The sequence below is a fragment of the Prinia subflava genome, chromosome Z (assembly GCF_021018805.1).
Source record: "Prinia subflava isolate CZ2003 ecotype Zambia chromosome Z, Cam_Psub_1.2, whole genome shotgun sequence".
Lineage (NCBI taxonomy): Eukaryota > Metazoa > Chordata > Aves > Passeriformes > Cisticolidae > Prinia > Prinia subflava.
The window spans coordinates 66,692,418-66,707,655 of record NC_086283.1 but is presented as its reverse complement, the minus strand read 5'-3'; the positions used below and the strand labels follow the sequence as shown (position 1 = coordinate 66,707,655).

Sequence of the window (15,238 nt, the reverse complement as noted above, 5' to 3'; positions counted from 1 at the left end):
GCATGTACTTAGAGACCAGTGAACCCTCTTTGGTCATTAATTGGGCTTTTAACATACCGCTTCACTTGGCCAAAGTAGCAAAGACAAGGCAGAGTGACTTGGTCTTGAGGCCAGTGCACAGGTACTGGAAAGCAAAACTGAAGCATTCAAAAAACCAGACCTGTTAACAATCATTGGTTTTTGACTTATGTGGCTTGATGTGATACTGGCCATGGGAAAACCATGAGCTTGGAGAAGACAACGAGAAGAACACTAATTTTTATAGATATTACCATATTTTGTGTACTTAATGGCATATGAAGCTACTGCATATATGGATATGGCAACACTATTTTTTCTGGTTTGGCATGGTAAGAAAAAAATGTGACAACCTAGTGTAGAAGGGAAAAGAAATCCAAAACTGCCTTGATTTGCTTTTGTGCTGTGAGCATTTTAAAATCAGTTGCAAGCTTCCACGTACACTTTTGCCCTGATGCCTGAGCAGGTGTCTCTTGGATTAAATCTGGCAGGTATCCAGCGAACATCTCCACTGAGGCAGCTTATTGAATGGAAGAAGGAATATGGATGTTTTTCCTAAGACGTTTTTAAGAGGAACACCTACAGTCTCAAGTTCCGTAGGATTTTTTTTCTCACAATCTTTTGTCAGTAGTTGTTCTTCTTTCTCCAAATGGAGTTACTGCATGTAGAAGAGAGCTGCAATAAAAGCTGCAACAACTGTGCAGCTGTGTTTTACCTTAAAATGGTCATACTATCTGCAAAGTGAAATGCAGTTTGCTTAAGTATCTCTCTTTTAAAACTACTCAACTAGGAATTTGTCTGGTTCTACACAAAAATGAAGATAAGAAATATCTTTGTCTTGCCTGCAGTGTCTGGGAGAGATCAAAGTGTAAAAATTCTTCATTATGCCTGTGAGATCCTGCAACAGAGAGAGCATCATTCCATTGGTATTTATCTCAGTATGTAATTGCTATTGCCAGAATATATTGTCCCTAGCTATTTTGTGCTGCAGAACATGTACTGGGAAGAGGCACCTTTGAAACAGTACAAATTGCAAGTGTGAATTATCAACACCAGGAAAGAACAAAGCCAGCAGTTTGCAGAAGTAACAACTCTCCCTTTTGCTCTCTCCCTAACTCCTGACCTGTGTGTTTTAAAATCAAATGAAGCATGTTATTGTTCGTGGCTGTGATGCTAGCATTAAGGAGTGAACCAGTGACAGAGTTCTCATGTTTGCAGACAGCCCAAAGCTTTGGCATTTGGAAGGAAGTTGTTTTCCAGTGTTCTCTCCAGGATGACGTGGTGAAAGCTCACAATGATACATGGCATTATTAGCTATGCAAATACCAACTAAAGCTTCTAGGAAAGACAAAGAAATATCAAGATTATTAATAGTGTTGCTCTGACTCTTAAGACTTAGTGAAGCTTAGGAGGTTGCCATCACATTCTTAGTTTCACCTGACTCCTGCTGCCTCTGTCCTGGTTCTGTGAACATGCCCAATGCAATTGCTACAGCAGTCTGCACTTGGCTGACACGCAATCCCTCTACAGTATTTCTTCAGACTTCCTTCAGCTTGCACCATTTAAGATAAGCTGTGAGGGTAACACCTCCCATGGAAGGATACCTGGGCTGCTTTTTTCTTCCCTTCTGGTGCAGAAGTCACTGGTTTGCTAGTGGCAATATGTTCATCCAGCTAAAATAGCCATTTTGTTGCCCTTTGAGCCTAAGAGACTTCTCTGGGAGGAAGTTTAAATTGTGTTAAGGGCTTGCCAACACAGGAAGTTTGTGCTGTCAAAACACTCATGCAAACAAAGCGCTATAATGGCAGGCTGCTGGTACTCTACCTGTCCTTCAGGAATTCAAGGTATTTCTTAATGTTTCAAGGCACTCTGGAATCAAGTTTGATAGGTTTTGCCAAATGGAATACGGACAGCATTCAAAACTGTAATGACGTGGCCTAACTGCCGAAGGGCAGAGGAGGAAAGAGATGCAGTGTCTTAGCAGAAGGAAAACTTTGTCTTCCATTGATGGGATTTAGGGTTCATAAATCCAGGAGAGACCTTTGGGACAGCTGTTTGGCACAGGTCTCCTGGAAAGTTAAAAATTTCCCAAATCAAAATGGGTGGGGGTTATCTGAATTGGCTTTTTTTCTGACTATATTGCTGCTTGTGTATGAGGTGTATAATGGAAACAGTAATAGCATCACCATGGAAATGGTAAATGGGGTATATGTTTCTACAGGAGCCTTTCTCTTCTCAGCCCCAAAGTGCGCAGAGGTGAGGCCATGTGATTACCTTGCTCCTTTCTTTTTCCTGGAAAGATTTTAAATCTCCTAGGTTCTGAATTATTGGTGTTTCCACATCTTATCAAGCTACCATATGTTGAAATAGGATTAAACTGTTCATACAGAGATAGGAGTTCACTGTGTACGCAGCTGTGCAAAGTGAAATTTTGCCAGACATGTTAAGCCATTTAATATTACGAAAAAATTTGAAGGGGTACAGGGGACTTCTGATTAAGCTAACAGTAGTTGTGTTTTCAAACATGTATTTTATGTTTCAAAACCTTTCAAAAATGTATTTGCAATGTGCTTTGGCAAATACCTGGGTTTGATGGTCTCCTGCTTCTTCCTGTGAGTAGTTTCACTGCCGTCTAGGAGACTGGACATGTACTTCATCTCTGACAGCCAAATGGTAAGCATGCATAAGAAACTGAATTTTTTCTAGCTGTTAGTGCTGTTAGTACCAGGATTGTCCAGGCTGGATGGGACCTCAGGATGTCTCTTATTCAACCTCCATCTGAAAGCATGGCCAACTATGAAACCAAGTCAAGTTGCCTCAATACTTTTTCTGGTTGGGTCTTGAAAATCTTGATGGTGTTTCTCATAGGATCATCTAGCTTCTCTAATGCTTTTTTGGAGAAAAATAATTCTGTTTACAAGTCAGACCAGTGTATGGGCAATTTGTGCTTTTTGTCTTAGCTGGCTCAATGTACCACCTTCTGGAAAGTACGTTCCATGAACATATCATTTGTAAATGGTATGCATTGTTTGAGAGAATAGAATTATAGAACAGAATGTGTTGGGCTGAAAGGGACTTTAAAGATCATCTAGTTCCAAACTTCCTGCCATCCACCCTTTATATCATGTTGTTGCGCCTTTCTTCTCCTAATATTAATTTAATAGATCAGCAAGATTTCCTTCCTCCACATTTTCCAGTTGTCCATAGGGGTCTCATTTCTCTTTTATGCTTCTCTGTTGCTGACTATTCTTCAGCAACCAGCTGTATTCCAGGCACCCTTGTCCTCACCTCTCTGATTTTACACTTCTCCCAGCATCTAAATTTCTGTGTAATTTTTGTGTGTAATTTTTCCGTGTAATTTTTCCATGTGGGTAGGCAAGGGTGTATATAATTATGCAGAAGAGCAAAGTTAACAGAAAAATATGATGACAAAGGCAAACAATTAAAAATTCAGTAAGGACTGGCAGCAGTGTCATTCTCTATTCCCACATGCACATGGCTGATCAAGCTGCTGGTAATTATATGATCAAGTTATTTTATTCCCAAAAGCCTTCCTTGTTCCTTGGACAGGATGTGATTCTGGGTGTGAGTCAGTGCTGTGCATTGAAGGAAGCTGTTTGCTGTTGCAGGAGCTGAGACATTTGTAGCAAAAAGGCCCAACAATTGCAGGAAAAGTTAGAGGATAGCCTTCTCTTTAAGGGGACTGACCCCTGCCCTGGCCATTTGGATGACTGTGGTCCAGGATTTTGGTGTGTCCAGGTCCAGGATTTTCAAGTGTCCACCTAAATTCTCAAGGGCAGTTACAGTGGGCATTTTACACTTTCTAGGTGCTTACTTGCTTGATACCTGGTAACTCGCTCTCTTCACAGATATAACTGAAGTAAATAGGAAATATTTGCTTTAAATGTTTAAAGAAATAAGTTTTCTGTTAAGAATTGTCTGTGTTCTTAAAAAATCATCTCTGACATTTCAAATATGAAATCAAAAGCCTGAAAGAAAGTGCAGCACAGCTAGTTTAATACAGCATTAGGAATGTTTCTCAAGCTCTAAATTAAAAGAAGGCCACAATCAGATAGAACAGACATGCTAATGCAAATGATAGGTTCTCTATTCATTGTCATTTTGTTAGGCTTGTGGCTTTTTGTGTTTTGTGGGTGGCAAGCTTAGGCGAGGACAAGATGTGAGCATGGATATCGGTGACTCTTAAGTTCACAACTTCTTGGTGTCATTCACTCTGTTATTGCAGATACTTGAAGCCTTATTACACAAATCTGTTACTCATTTAGTAATACTAATACTTAAGTTAATTTTGGAGTTGACTGTAAGGAGAAATAAGCCAATGTACTTTGGCCCTTCATCTACCCCAGAGCTTGCACTGTCTGCCATGGACCTCCACCCTCCACTCACAACCTTGAGTGCATTGTGTAGCCTCCAGCCACAGAATATGAAGTATGACCTTTTCAGGACAGAGCCCTTCCACTGCATGAGTGAGACTCCAGTGCTCAGCCCCCGCTGCAGGTGTGTGGGGTGATCTGACAGTGCAGGGCCACTTGCTGGTGCAAGCACTCTCCCTCAGATACTGCCATGAGTCCTTATTCACATGCAACTGGGTGGTGTATTTTGATAGGAAGTGTGTAATATACCTTCAGCTTTCACCGGGGATGGACGAATAAGATATGTATCAGCTGCTACGCGTCTAGGAAAGGCAGTGCTTTATTGACTCTTGCTTCTGGAGTCGGTCTGACGACTTGTACGTGTAAGTGTGATTTAACCAGTGCTGATGTGAGATGAGTCAGAGAGGATTACACATATGTTGCATGACTTCCTTATAAAAAAGTGTTAACCAGCTGGAGTACAACATCAAGCCTGTCATTTCGGGACAGAAATTTCAAGCATGCAAGAAACAGGTGTCCCCACAAAATGCTGGGCCCTCCAGCAGGAAAGGCTACGCTTTAAATATACAAGTGAATACATTTGTTTTGGTGGTAGGTCACTAAGCAACCTGCACTGCACCAAGAAAATACAATCTTGGCAGCACTTCTCAGTACAGTCGGCATCTCTGGTGTTGAATCTCCATACCATGAATTAGCACTGACAGCAGCTGCAGGGCCTTGCCCACTGCAAAATGCTAGGGCAGATTCGCAGCTACACCAGAGATTTCAAGTACAAATTAAAAAGCAGGCATGCAAGTTTAGAGCAAAGTAGTGGCTGGTGTTTAAATCTTATATATTATTGTCAGTTCTTAGAGGTAGTATGAAAATGGATTAATAGTTACAAAGGCTATAATCCAAAATGTGGTGGTTTGAGCACAAAGATTACTCTTACCTGAACGTTGTCAAAGAGCAAATTTTTATCACAAAAATCGGGGGCAACCAAGAAGGCTGAAAGAACATTGGAGAGGGAAAAAGGGATAAGATGTTTAAGAAGCAGGGTGTATGTGAAATACATAGTGCATATCTCTGTCACTGAAACCCAAACAAACTAAATGGCCTCACCCAGTTGTTCCTCAGTAAACTCATCATCCTCACATGTCATACCTAACCATGGCAGTCAGTCATATGAGATTTAGTTTAGTGAAGCAAACAAGTGGGTTATTTGTCATTAAGAATAGACATCTTTTCTCAATTTCTTGTTGGGCTTTGTGTGGCATGTCCCCTAAAATAAAAATCTCCATAGCCTCTGCCCGACAGACAGACATTAGAGAGGTCTGTCTGTGTCCTGTCTGGGGACAGGACATAGAGGATGTAGTTAACAGTTTGCCTGATCTTCCAAACACCTTTAACACCAGTGAAACTTGTAGCTAGCTAATCTATAGCACAGCTTGGTGCCAGACCACAGGAGGAGACACAGGAACCATTTGCTGTCCACAGAGGAGCCACCTCCTTGGGAAACCTGCGGCTATAGGATGCTCTGGCATGCTGTAATGCAAACCAGGGCATGCCCTTACTTTTGTTGATACAAAACCTGTCAATGCTTTTAGAAAGCAAAGTGGTGAGAAAGTGTGAGGTCTGCATAATACAAATTTATAGCTCTCCTTTGCTGATGGGAGTGAGCTACCTCAGGGTCTGATCTAGTTTGAGGCTGTATGAGAAATGGAGGGATTGAGTAAACTATAACATTGAAAACTGACCTAGGAAATCAGGTGACAAAGCAATACACAGCTACTAAATAGCACTTACACAGTAGAATGAGCTGGCATGAATGGGAAATCTGTGTGTTGAGACTGATGGTACGCCCAGTCATGGCCTCATGGTTTTCTTTTGTAACAGAAGGAATGGCCTGTATGTAATCCTTCATGCTGAGTTTACTATTTCACTTCCTCCGTGTCACCACCTGAGTGTTGCCATAGCATTTTAGCATTTCTGCATTTACTAAAATGTAATTTCCTCGAGCATGGAGACATTTAAATGGGAGATATTTACTTTATGCTATCTGCTCCTTGTGGACAATGGCAGGACATGAGCCCCCTGTGAAGTATGTGAGTGATGTGAAATGAGTGTGATGCTTATCCTATACAAAGGCTTGTGAGGAAACAATGCCAGTTCCATGTCCAAACAAATGTTTCATTTGGAAAGGAAGTTAAAATGAGACATTAACTGGGAATGACACTGCAGTTTTATCAGAAGACCCCAGAAGTATTAATTTCTCAGCTGTTTATCTTGCATTTGCTGCAATATTGTTTTAAGACCAATTCCTAAAATGTATTTCTTACTGCTTACCTCATCTTGTAGCCTCAGAGTCACAACTTGATGAGAAGGACTAACATTTTTGGGATGATACAAGGGGTCAAAGATTGTAATAAACTTCTTCTGATAGTGCAGCTGCTTAATTATGTCACCTGCTTCTCCCTCCTACCATGATTATAGTTATATCAGCTCTCTGGTTTATGGCTCTATACATTTGTTAATACCAAATATCTTAATATTGCAAACAGCCCACTTGACTCTAATCTGCGTGGGCTGTGCTGCGGATCATTTGTCTGGTCCTGACTGAATCGATAATCATTCTCAGGAGGAGAGAAATGCAATTAACTGTAACAAATACGGAACACAGGTTTTATCTTTGTCCCCTTCTCTTTTCCCTGTCTTTCTCCTCTTTTTAAATTTCCTTTAAAAGGCTTTGAGAACAAGGACTAACCATGGGTAGGAAAGAAGCAAACCCCCCTTTTGCTCTGGGACAGGCACACACTGCTTATAACATGGCATGTAAAGGGAACTTATCTTTCAGGCTTTCTAGTATAGGCTGCTGGCTGAGCAGCAGCAGTGACTGAAGTGACTTGATGGAAGATCGGGATGCGTCCTGCCTGCCACCTGCTCCACAAACAGGTTTGGTGGACCTGCTATACCAGACTGCTCAGCTGGGGGGCTATTTTGACAGAGGCTGTTTATTTTGGGGAGATGTCAGGAATTGCTGGTGTGCTCCTCTGACAACCGACCTGCAGTGGGAGAAGCCAAATGGCAGCAGGATCACCACATGTGAGTCCCCTCTGATGCCTGCTGAAGTGGCTGGTGGGGTGTCAGGTCTCCTCCACAACCATATAATGAAGAGGGATGGAGAGAAGCTCCATAGCAGCAGCAGCAGCTTAGATGGGAGGATTTGGCTAAGCAATGTGCATATAGATACTGGCAGCACCTGTGAAATTCACAGTCTCTCGCCTCTGGAAGCAAAGGTGTTCCCAGCTGGACCCTTCTCAGAGGGCTGCAATCTGAGAACTGCTGGTTTGTATGACATGGAGTGCTGAGGCCATGGGAGGGAACCACCCACCTTCTGAAAATATCACATATGTTTATAATTATTTTTACTGAAATACCTGAGAGGCAGAGTGGCTATCTTGCTAGCACCATGATCCATCAGCTTCTAAGAAGTTACTCAAGTCTATTAATTTCAAATGCATCTAGTTGTTTTTCGTGTGTCAGTTTCTGCATCCCCAGGTTGGAAAAGTGAAGCACTCAGGACGTAGCAGTGGGAACTCTGTTCAACAGCTATGGAAGGAGAGCCTCAGACATTGCAGGCTGGGCACAGGATAAAAAAAGTCCTTGAGAATGATAAACTGAGTTGATGCCATGAAAAAACTCAAAGATTTTAGCAGTTAAAAAAATTCTAGTGTTGATTTTGCTTACTCTTGATGCTGTTCTTTGATTAATAGTGCTAAGGGTCAATAATCCGTGGTATCATCGTTCTTCGTAAACAGAAATAAAGCAGCTGACTTTTAAAATAAATATGAGTCAAGGTTCATTTGCTGAAGGAATCAAAATAGTATCTTTTAAATTTGACATGATATTTTCTTCACAGTTCCTTATTAATCTGTTTGCATTTCTTTAATAGAAATGTTTGTTAGTCTTGCAAGGCATAATGCTGAGAACAAAATGAGAAAACATTTTATTACCTTCGGCATGTATAAGCTTTCCTCTAAAGGAAAAATCCTGCCATTAACGCACATTTGATGTTCTGCTAAGTGTAGCAAAGGAGCAAAGATTAGTGACAGAACTATTACAAGGGGCTAGGAACACACCTATAGCTGTGTGGCTTTAGTGGTCCACGAAGAGGGGCTGTTACCTGTTTGTAGCAGGTGCTGAACTGTGTGGATTCTTTCACCCAGGCAGAATACAACAAAATACTCAACTGCTGCAGATCTCCACTGTTCTCCCTAGCTCAGTGGCTCCTCCTTGTGCAAGGGGATGCTGGCATGGGAAGGTTGATGGTGTTGCCCCATTCCACACTTCGCCAGAGTGTGCTCTGCTCTGCAAGGGGCAGCAGCTGCACCTGACATGGCCTGTGGGACCTGGAGGGATGTGAGTAAGGCTTTGCTGTACCTGGGGTTTAGCTTTGAGGGACCCAGCTGCAGCCTCTGAGATCCCAGAGAAGGCTGCTCCAGGTTTGTTGCGTATCTCAAACCCACTCTGGAGTCTCAAATGAAGAAGCATCTGCTCTATATGACATGTCTGTGCCAGGGAGGGCCAGGTTTGTGATGGCAGCATCTGGGATGGCTCAGCTGTGGGACAGTTAGGATGTGGGAACCCATGACAGCCCCCCCAAAGCAGGGGATAAGGTCCCACAAAAAGAAATACTAGCATCATTGTGACTATTAAGTTCCAGTTGCCTTGAGTGTGGTGTCTTGACAAAAAGAAAATGTAGTTACTTCTCTTTCATACCGTGTGTTCAAGAAGATCTAAAAGTAAAACAGAAAGGAACTAGTGCATATTTGGGGTCAGTCCTGTTTTCTCTGTACTGCTATTACTTTGCAATGTAGAGGATTTTCCACTGGCAAATTCACTTTTGAGGAGCTGAGTTACTTTTCCTAAAGAAGTATAGTAGGGAATTAGTTCATTTCTTGTTTAAGTGGATAAAATATTGCATTGTAAAAACCTTTCCTAACACATTGCTTGAACTTTCATCCAGAAAAGATCTTTCAGCAAAGTATGATCATGTAGAAACTAAAGATTTTGTTTTTCAGGTTGAAATTTCCTGCTTTCTTCAAAGATGGAAACAAGTGGTTTTAACCCAGAGGAAGGTGGCTTTGGTAGCAGACTTGATTTTAGGCCAGATACAGAATCTAACTGATAGATGAAAACAGAGGATGTATCACTAAGACTTGTTACATTTCTACAAATGAGGCTTCTGAATACAGCCACTGAGGTGTGAAATAATAACAGCTCAGCACACAGTACATATTACCAAGTATGGCACTGCTTTGTCACCTTTTAGAAATAATTTTATCATCTTGCTGAAAAGAAAACAAACCAACAATCTAAATAATCTAACCAAGAACCCCCAAAGAAACTGTTAGTTGGATTATTCTTTGTTTTATTATTTAACACCAGCTGACTGTAACCCAAAAGAATTACCTCAACTAAATTAAGCAATGTATGTGTTTAGGGGCCTCAGAATAAACAAATTGGCACTGAGGGCTACATTATTGAAAGATGTTTGTTTAGGTGCCCTGGTTCAGTGTGAAAAAAGTACCCATTTCAGAAGCACCAGGTATTGGAAACTCCCCAGAAAGGTGTGTGCTTCTGCTGTGTGGAAGAGCAGAATGCACTTGCTGAAAGTCAGATCAAACAACTGGAGCCCCTACATTGGCTAGGAGAGGGAACGATAAAGCAGTGGCTGAAGCTGCACTGTCACTGGGAAGGACCAGTAAGGTCCCCACTGTAAGCAGTACTAGGGCTGGCCACTGCCTAGCTCTGCTTTTTTGCCTGCAGTTTGCACTTTTTGCTGCAACTTTGCCACAGGACAGAAGTAACTAAAAGTACCAATACATCTAGAAAGGGATTATGTTGTTAAACTGGCTTTCCAAGGAAACACTGCATAGCTTGCATGCACCTTAACCCCCCAACTGGGGTGGGAAAATCTGTTGATTTCCAGATTGCATGCTAGGGGAAGGTCTGCTTTATATTTGTCCTTTATGCTCCAGCAGTTATTACTGGTTGATGTCTGACTGAAATACAGGACCAGACTGATCTTGTACTAGTGAGCTGTTTCTGTTTTTCTTCATCTTGTCTTGTTCTGCTGATAAGCAGTAATTCTGCAGCTCTGCTCCAGGATCCTGAACCTGCCACCTGAGTGTCCTTCTCCCTGTCAGTAGGGATCTAGCACGTCCTGACCTGTGTCACTCTACATATTGCTTGCTTAAGTGCCTGAGAATGAGCTTTTTCACCCTATGTTCCTTCTTGTAAAACCAGGACCAGCAAAATCCCTCCCTGGGCTTGCACATTTTCTTCCTGCTGTATTGCTTGGAAGACAATTTGGAGCTGTCTGGGTTGGCACTGAAAAGTGAGGATAGCATCTGTGGATAATGAGCCCGAGAAGAGCAGTTAATGAAGATCTTGTTTCAGAAGCTGTGCTTCTCTCAACCCTAGAATAGCCAGAGACATGAGTACATGAGCACGATGTTCATTGCACAGTGCTATTTTTGTCCCTTTCCCTTCTAACCACCTTTCAACACCTTGCTGTGTGGAACCTTCACCTCCTCTTGGTCTGGTAGGGTGCAACACTGGTCTCCAAACTGGAGGTGTATGAACCCTAGGTGGTGTGCAAGACAGCCCACTAGGATGCAGGAAGAATATATTTTTGTACCATTAATAAATAAGATTAAATTATAATTTTAAAACAAAGTTTACTTCATCCTTTTTTTTTATTTATTTATATAGGTTTTATAATGTATGTACTATTTAGCTCAAAGATTTTTTTTACTGAGAGCAGTGAGTAACCAAAGAAATTTGGAGGTCACAGGCTTTAAAAGACATCTCAGAAAGCTGACATCTGCAAACCTTTCTGTTCCACAAAGATCTAGTCTGGTTTTCCCCTCCAAATCAGTCAGCCCCACCAGGGCAATCATTTTCCTGATTGTCATCTACACAGGTATTTCAAGCCTTCCTGCCATGTAATTTTCAGTCCCACCTGGAGTCTGTACAAACTGTGGTGTAATCACCAGTTAGGCTGGGATGAATTCGTTGCATGTCATCAGCAGAGCTGGAAATCAAACCAACTAATCTGTCAAATTTATGAGGGCCTGCAAAAGCCTGGATGGAGAGATCGGTAATAATTCTCCACAGGAAGAGCAACTAAATTTCAAGTACCAATCTGCCAGCTGGAGATTTGCTGGGAAATCAAAATCTTTGTTAGAAATTTATACTGACAGCTAAATAGTAAACCAACAGTGCTAGAGCAAACCTGGTGTACCGTCTGTCCTCTGCCACAGGCTTGGGAAGGATGCATTCTCTCCTTCTCGTTTTGTGCAATACAGATCACGTTTCTTTTACATGCTGTTTGTGGCAGCCTTAAGGCCTTTGTAACGGTGGCTGTAGCTTGCTGAGAGGTCAGTGAGGTTGATCTCACACTCCTTAGGCTGACAGTGATCTTGGGTGGAAGCTGTACACCCTACAGTAGTTCTCCCCTGGTGAGTGCAGCTCAGTGTAGCCACAGACACTTAACAAGGTTGGGTTGGTACAAAAGGAGGGCAGTAACTAAATTCAGAATGACCTACTTAGACTGTGTACTGAGTTAGTAGGTACTGATGAAATTCAGTGTGAGAGCTACCAGAAAGTAAGGAAAGAAAATCATGGTAACCTGTGTAGGGTCACCTTCAACTGTACTCTTTTAGAGCAAGCAAGTTAATGGGTAAAGGTTTGAAAATAGATGTATCTGAACCATGTGTGTGAAATTTCAAATTGATACATGCAGGGATTATGCCTGCCTCTAAAAATCTGTCTATAAAAGTGCAGGAGAAAATCATCCTTTTCTGGTAACAATAAAAAAGTTCTCCTCTGTCCCCTATTTCAAAATGTTCATCTCTGCTGGCTCACTTTCCACTGGGAATCATGAAGGAATAGGGAAACTGGGAATCATCTGTGAGGAAATAGAGGGAGGTTGATGTGCTCCCCTTAGTAATGGATATGTGGGCTTTTCTGCATGTCATTTGGCATTTGATGCATTTTGACATAATGGCAGTCACACTAGGACATAAACACATATTCTTGGAAAAAAATGCAAAATTTGGGTACTGTGCTCAGAAGTTTCTTCTCCAGCCTTTGAGAACAGAAACTTAGGTGTGGATGGTTAGCATTTACTGTGGCTGGTGAGGGCTGCTATGAAGAGATGAGCTGGGGCCCAAGTATACCATGTCTTAAGCCCCTAAGAGCTTTGCAGGTGAAGACCTTGATTGATTTCATGTAGTGGATTAGTAGGTGATAGGTGCCTGCAGACCAGAGGTGATCTAGAGTAATGGGACCGTCTCCACATGTGAAACCTGAATGATGCAGAGTCCTGGAGCTGCTAAGAAGGTTAGTTGCTGTAAAAAAGATGAAAGTATGAAAACTGAAAAACAACAGGGTGATGTGTGTGAATATGGAAGGGTTTTTTGTAGGAAAGCACTATGTGATCAACATAGCGACACAGGTTGATTTATTTCAAGAGGAAAGAAACTCTAGTACTGTCTGTTTCTAAGCTTGAAATCAACAGCTTCTGGTGTAGATAGAGCCTGATTCTCAGTAAAGAAGGCTCTTGACATTGTACACATCCTTGGACCAGCAGTATATGCACTTCAGAGCACTTCAGAGTCTGAGGCCTGCTGTAAATATTTAGGACATCTCAAACAAAACCAAGAGCCTCATCAAAGGTAATTAACTATCATTAGTAGGAAGAAAATTATTTGTAATCAATGATTTGTGTGCTCCCTAGTCTATTCCCAGCCTCTTGGTTCTTATCTATAACATCTAAGATAACAAGAAAGACCTCTTAAAGTGAAACATGTCTGTCTTTGCGCTATGTGCCTTTGCTACTCTTGAAAAACATTCTTTCCTGAGGAATAACCAGCCATTCTTTTAATAAAAGCCAGCATTTGATGGGGCTGTCTTTGAAGGGAGGTCACTGTGGGGAACTTTGGTGTTCTTCCCTAATCTCAGACATAATCATCTCCAAAGGGGAGGGGCACTAGAGCAACAGGCAGCCAGAATGCAGGAGCTGTTGTTAGCGGTCCAGGCTGCGTGGCCGTTTTGTTGGTCTGGGGGTAAAACTGCTGAACTCAACCCTTTTTTTTTTTATTATTTTTCATCAAGTCAGTGGTGAAGCCAATAAATGTCAGCTGAGTCACTGTGGCCATGGACTTGTCATGAGCCAAAAGCCACTCCTTGCCTCCACATTAGTGCTAGGCAGTGCAATGTGTAAAAGGTACATCGCAGGATGTGTGGACACAGCTTTGCCCTGAACTGAGACCAGTGCTGCACCTTATCACAGTCTATAATTCTAGAGGAACTCATACAGAAAAACATATTTAGGACTACATATGTAATACTCAGCACAGAACTATTCAAGGCATTTAGTTTGATCTTTGCAACTTGGGTGTAATACCTTCTTAAACCAAAAGCAGTGTGGCCAGCAGGCTGAGTGAGGGTTTTGCCCCCCTCTGCTCTGGTGAGATGGGCCCACCTGGAGTTCTGCATCCAATTCTGAAGTCTCCCTCAGAAGAAATACATGGATCTGTTGGAGCAAGTTGGGAGGAGGACCATGAATGATGGAACATTTCTTCTATGAAGACAGGCTTGAGAGAGTTGGGGGTTGTTCAGCCTGAAGAAGAAAAGGCTCCAGGGAGACATTATTCCATCAATACTTAAAGTGGACCTACAAGACAGCTGGAGAAGGCCTTTTTTTTCAGGGCATGTTGTGATAGGACTTTGGATGGGACTTTGGATAGGACAAAGGATGATGGCTTTAAACAGAAAGAGGAAAGATTTAGATTAGATACTAGAATTCTTTACTGCAAGTGTGGTGGAGCACTGGAGAAGGTTGCTCAGAGGTGCTGTGGATGCCCACTGCTGGAAGTGTCCAGTGCCAGGTTGGAGGGAGATCTGGGCAACCTGGTCTGGCAGAAGATGTCTCTGCCCATGACAGGAAGACTGCAACTAGATGATCTTTAAGGTGCCTTCCAGCCAAAACTATTCTGTGATTCTGTGTTTCTCCCTCTGTCCCTACGATGCATACTCTTCCCTGTGACTGAATTACATTTTAAAGGACGTGGTTTAAATGCATCTTTCCATCTCAGCAAGTGAATGGTGGTATCTATTCCAGAGTAAATATCAGTAGGTTTGGGGCTTTTTTGTTTTTTGTCAATATCTTTTTTATAAAGCTGCAGGTCTGAAGAAAAGAATTCACACAGCTGTTAAGTACAGCTATTATGGATTTCCTTCCAACAGGGAATGTAATAAGAGACTGAAAGCTGAAGAAAACTTCTCAGGAGCACAAAATCATGTTAATTTATTGACAGAGAAATTTCAAAAAGACTGCAAAGAACATCTGGCAGCTTCTTCCCTAATTATTTCCCTAAATAATTGGAGGACTTTAATTAAATTTTACCTTAACTGTATTTGTCACTGGACTTTTATGGAACCTTTGATCCTAGGGCCTAGGGCAAATTATTTAAGTCACAAAACACTCCCAAGAGATGCACTTTCATGTTACTACAAGGCAAAGAAATAGAGAAAGCAGAAATAGTCCACTGACAAGACAACACAGGAAACTTGTAGCAGAGGGAGGAAGGCAGCCTGGGGTCTCAGGCAATGTGCTGTAAACCAAGCTTGACCAAAACATAATATTTTTGCTTTTTTTTACTTCAAAGCCCTTTTACAGGAAAAGATGATTTATAGTATAAGAACTAAGGGCTAAAATATGCATGTACCTTTCCAAGGGCAAAATTAATTCTCTAACCTTCTACAAATGTGGTGCT

The 15,238-nt window shown here is 41.8% G+C and overlaps 1 long non-coding RNA gene across 1 annotated transcript in view; it reads left to right on the top strand.

The window, feature by feature from the left end:
* Positions 1 to 1,816: 1,816 nt before the first annotated feature.
* LOC134564259 (uncharacterized) overlaps positions 1,817 to 15,238 on the top strand; it is a 55,670-nt gene continuing 42,248 nt past the window's right edge. Inside the window, exon 1 of the long non-coding RNA XR_010083503.1 lies at positions 1,817 to 1,862. This is a non-coding gene — a long non-coding RNA (uncharacterized LOC134564259). The remainder of the gene's footprint in view (positions 1,863 to 15,238) is intronic.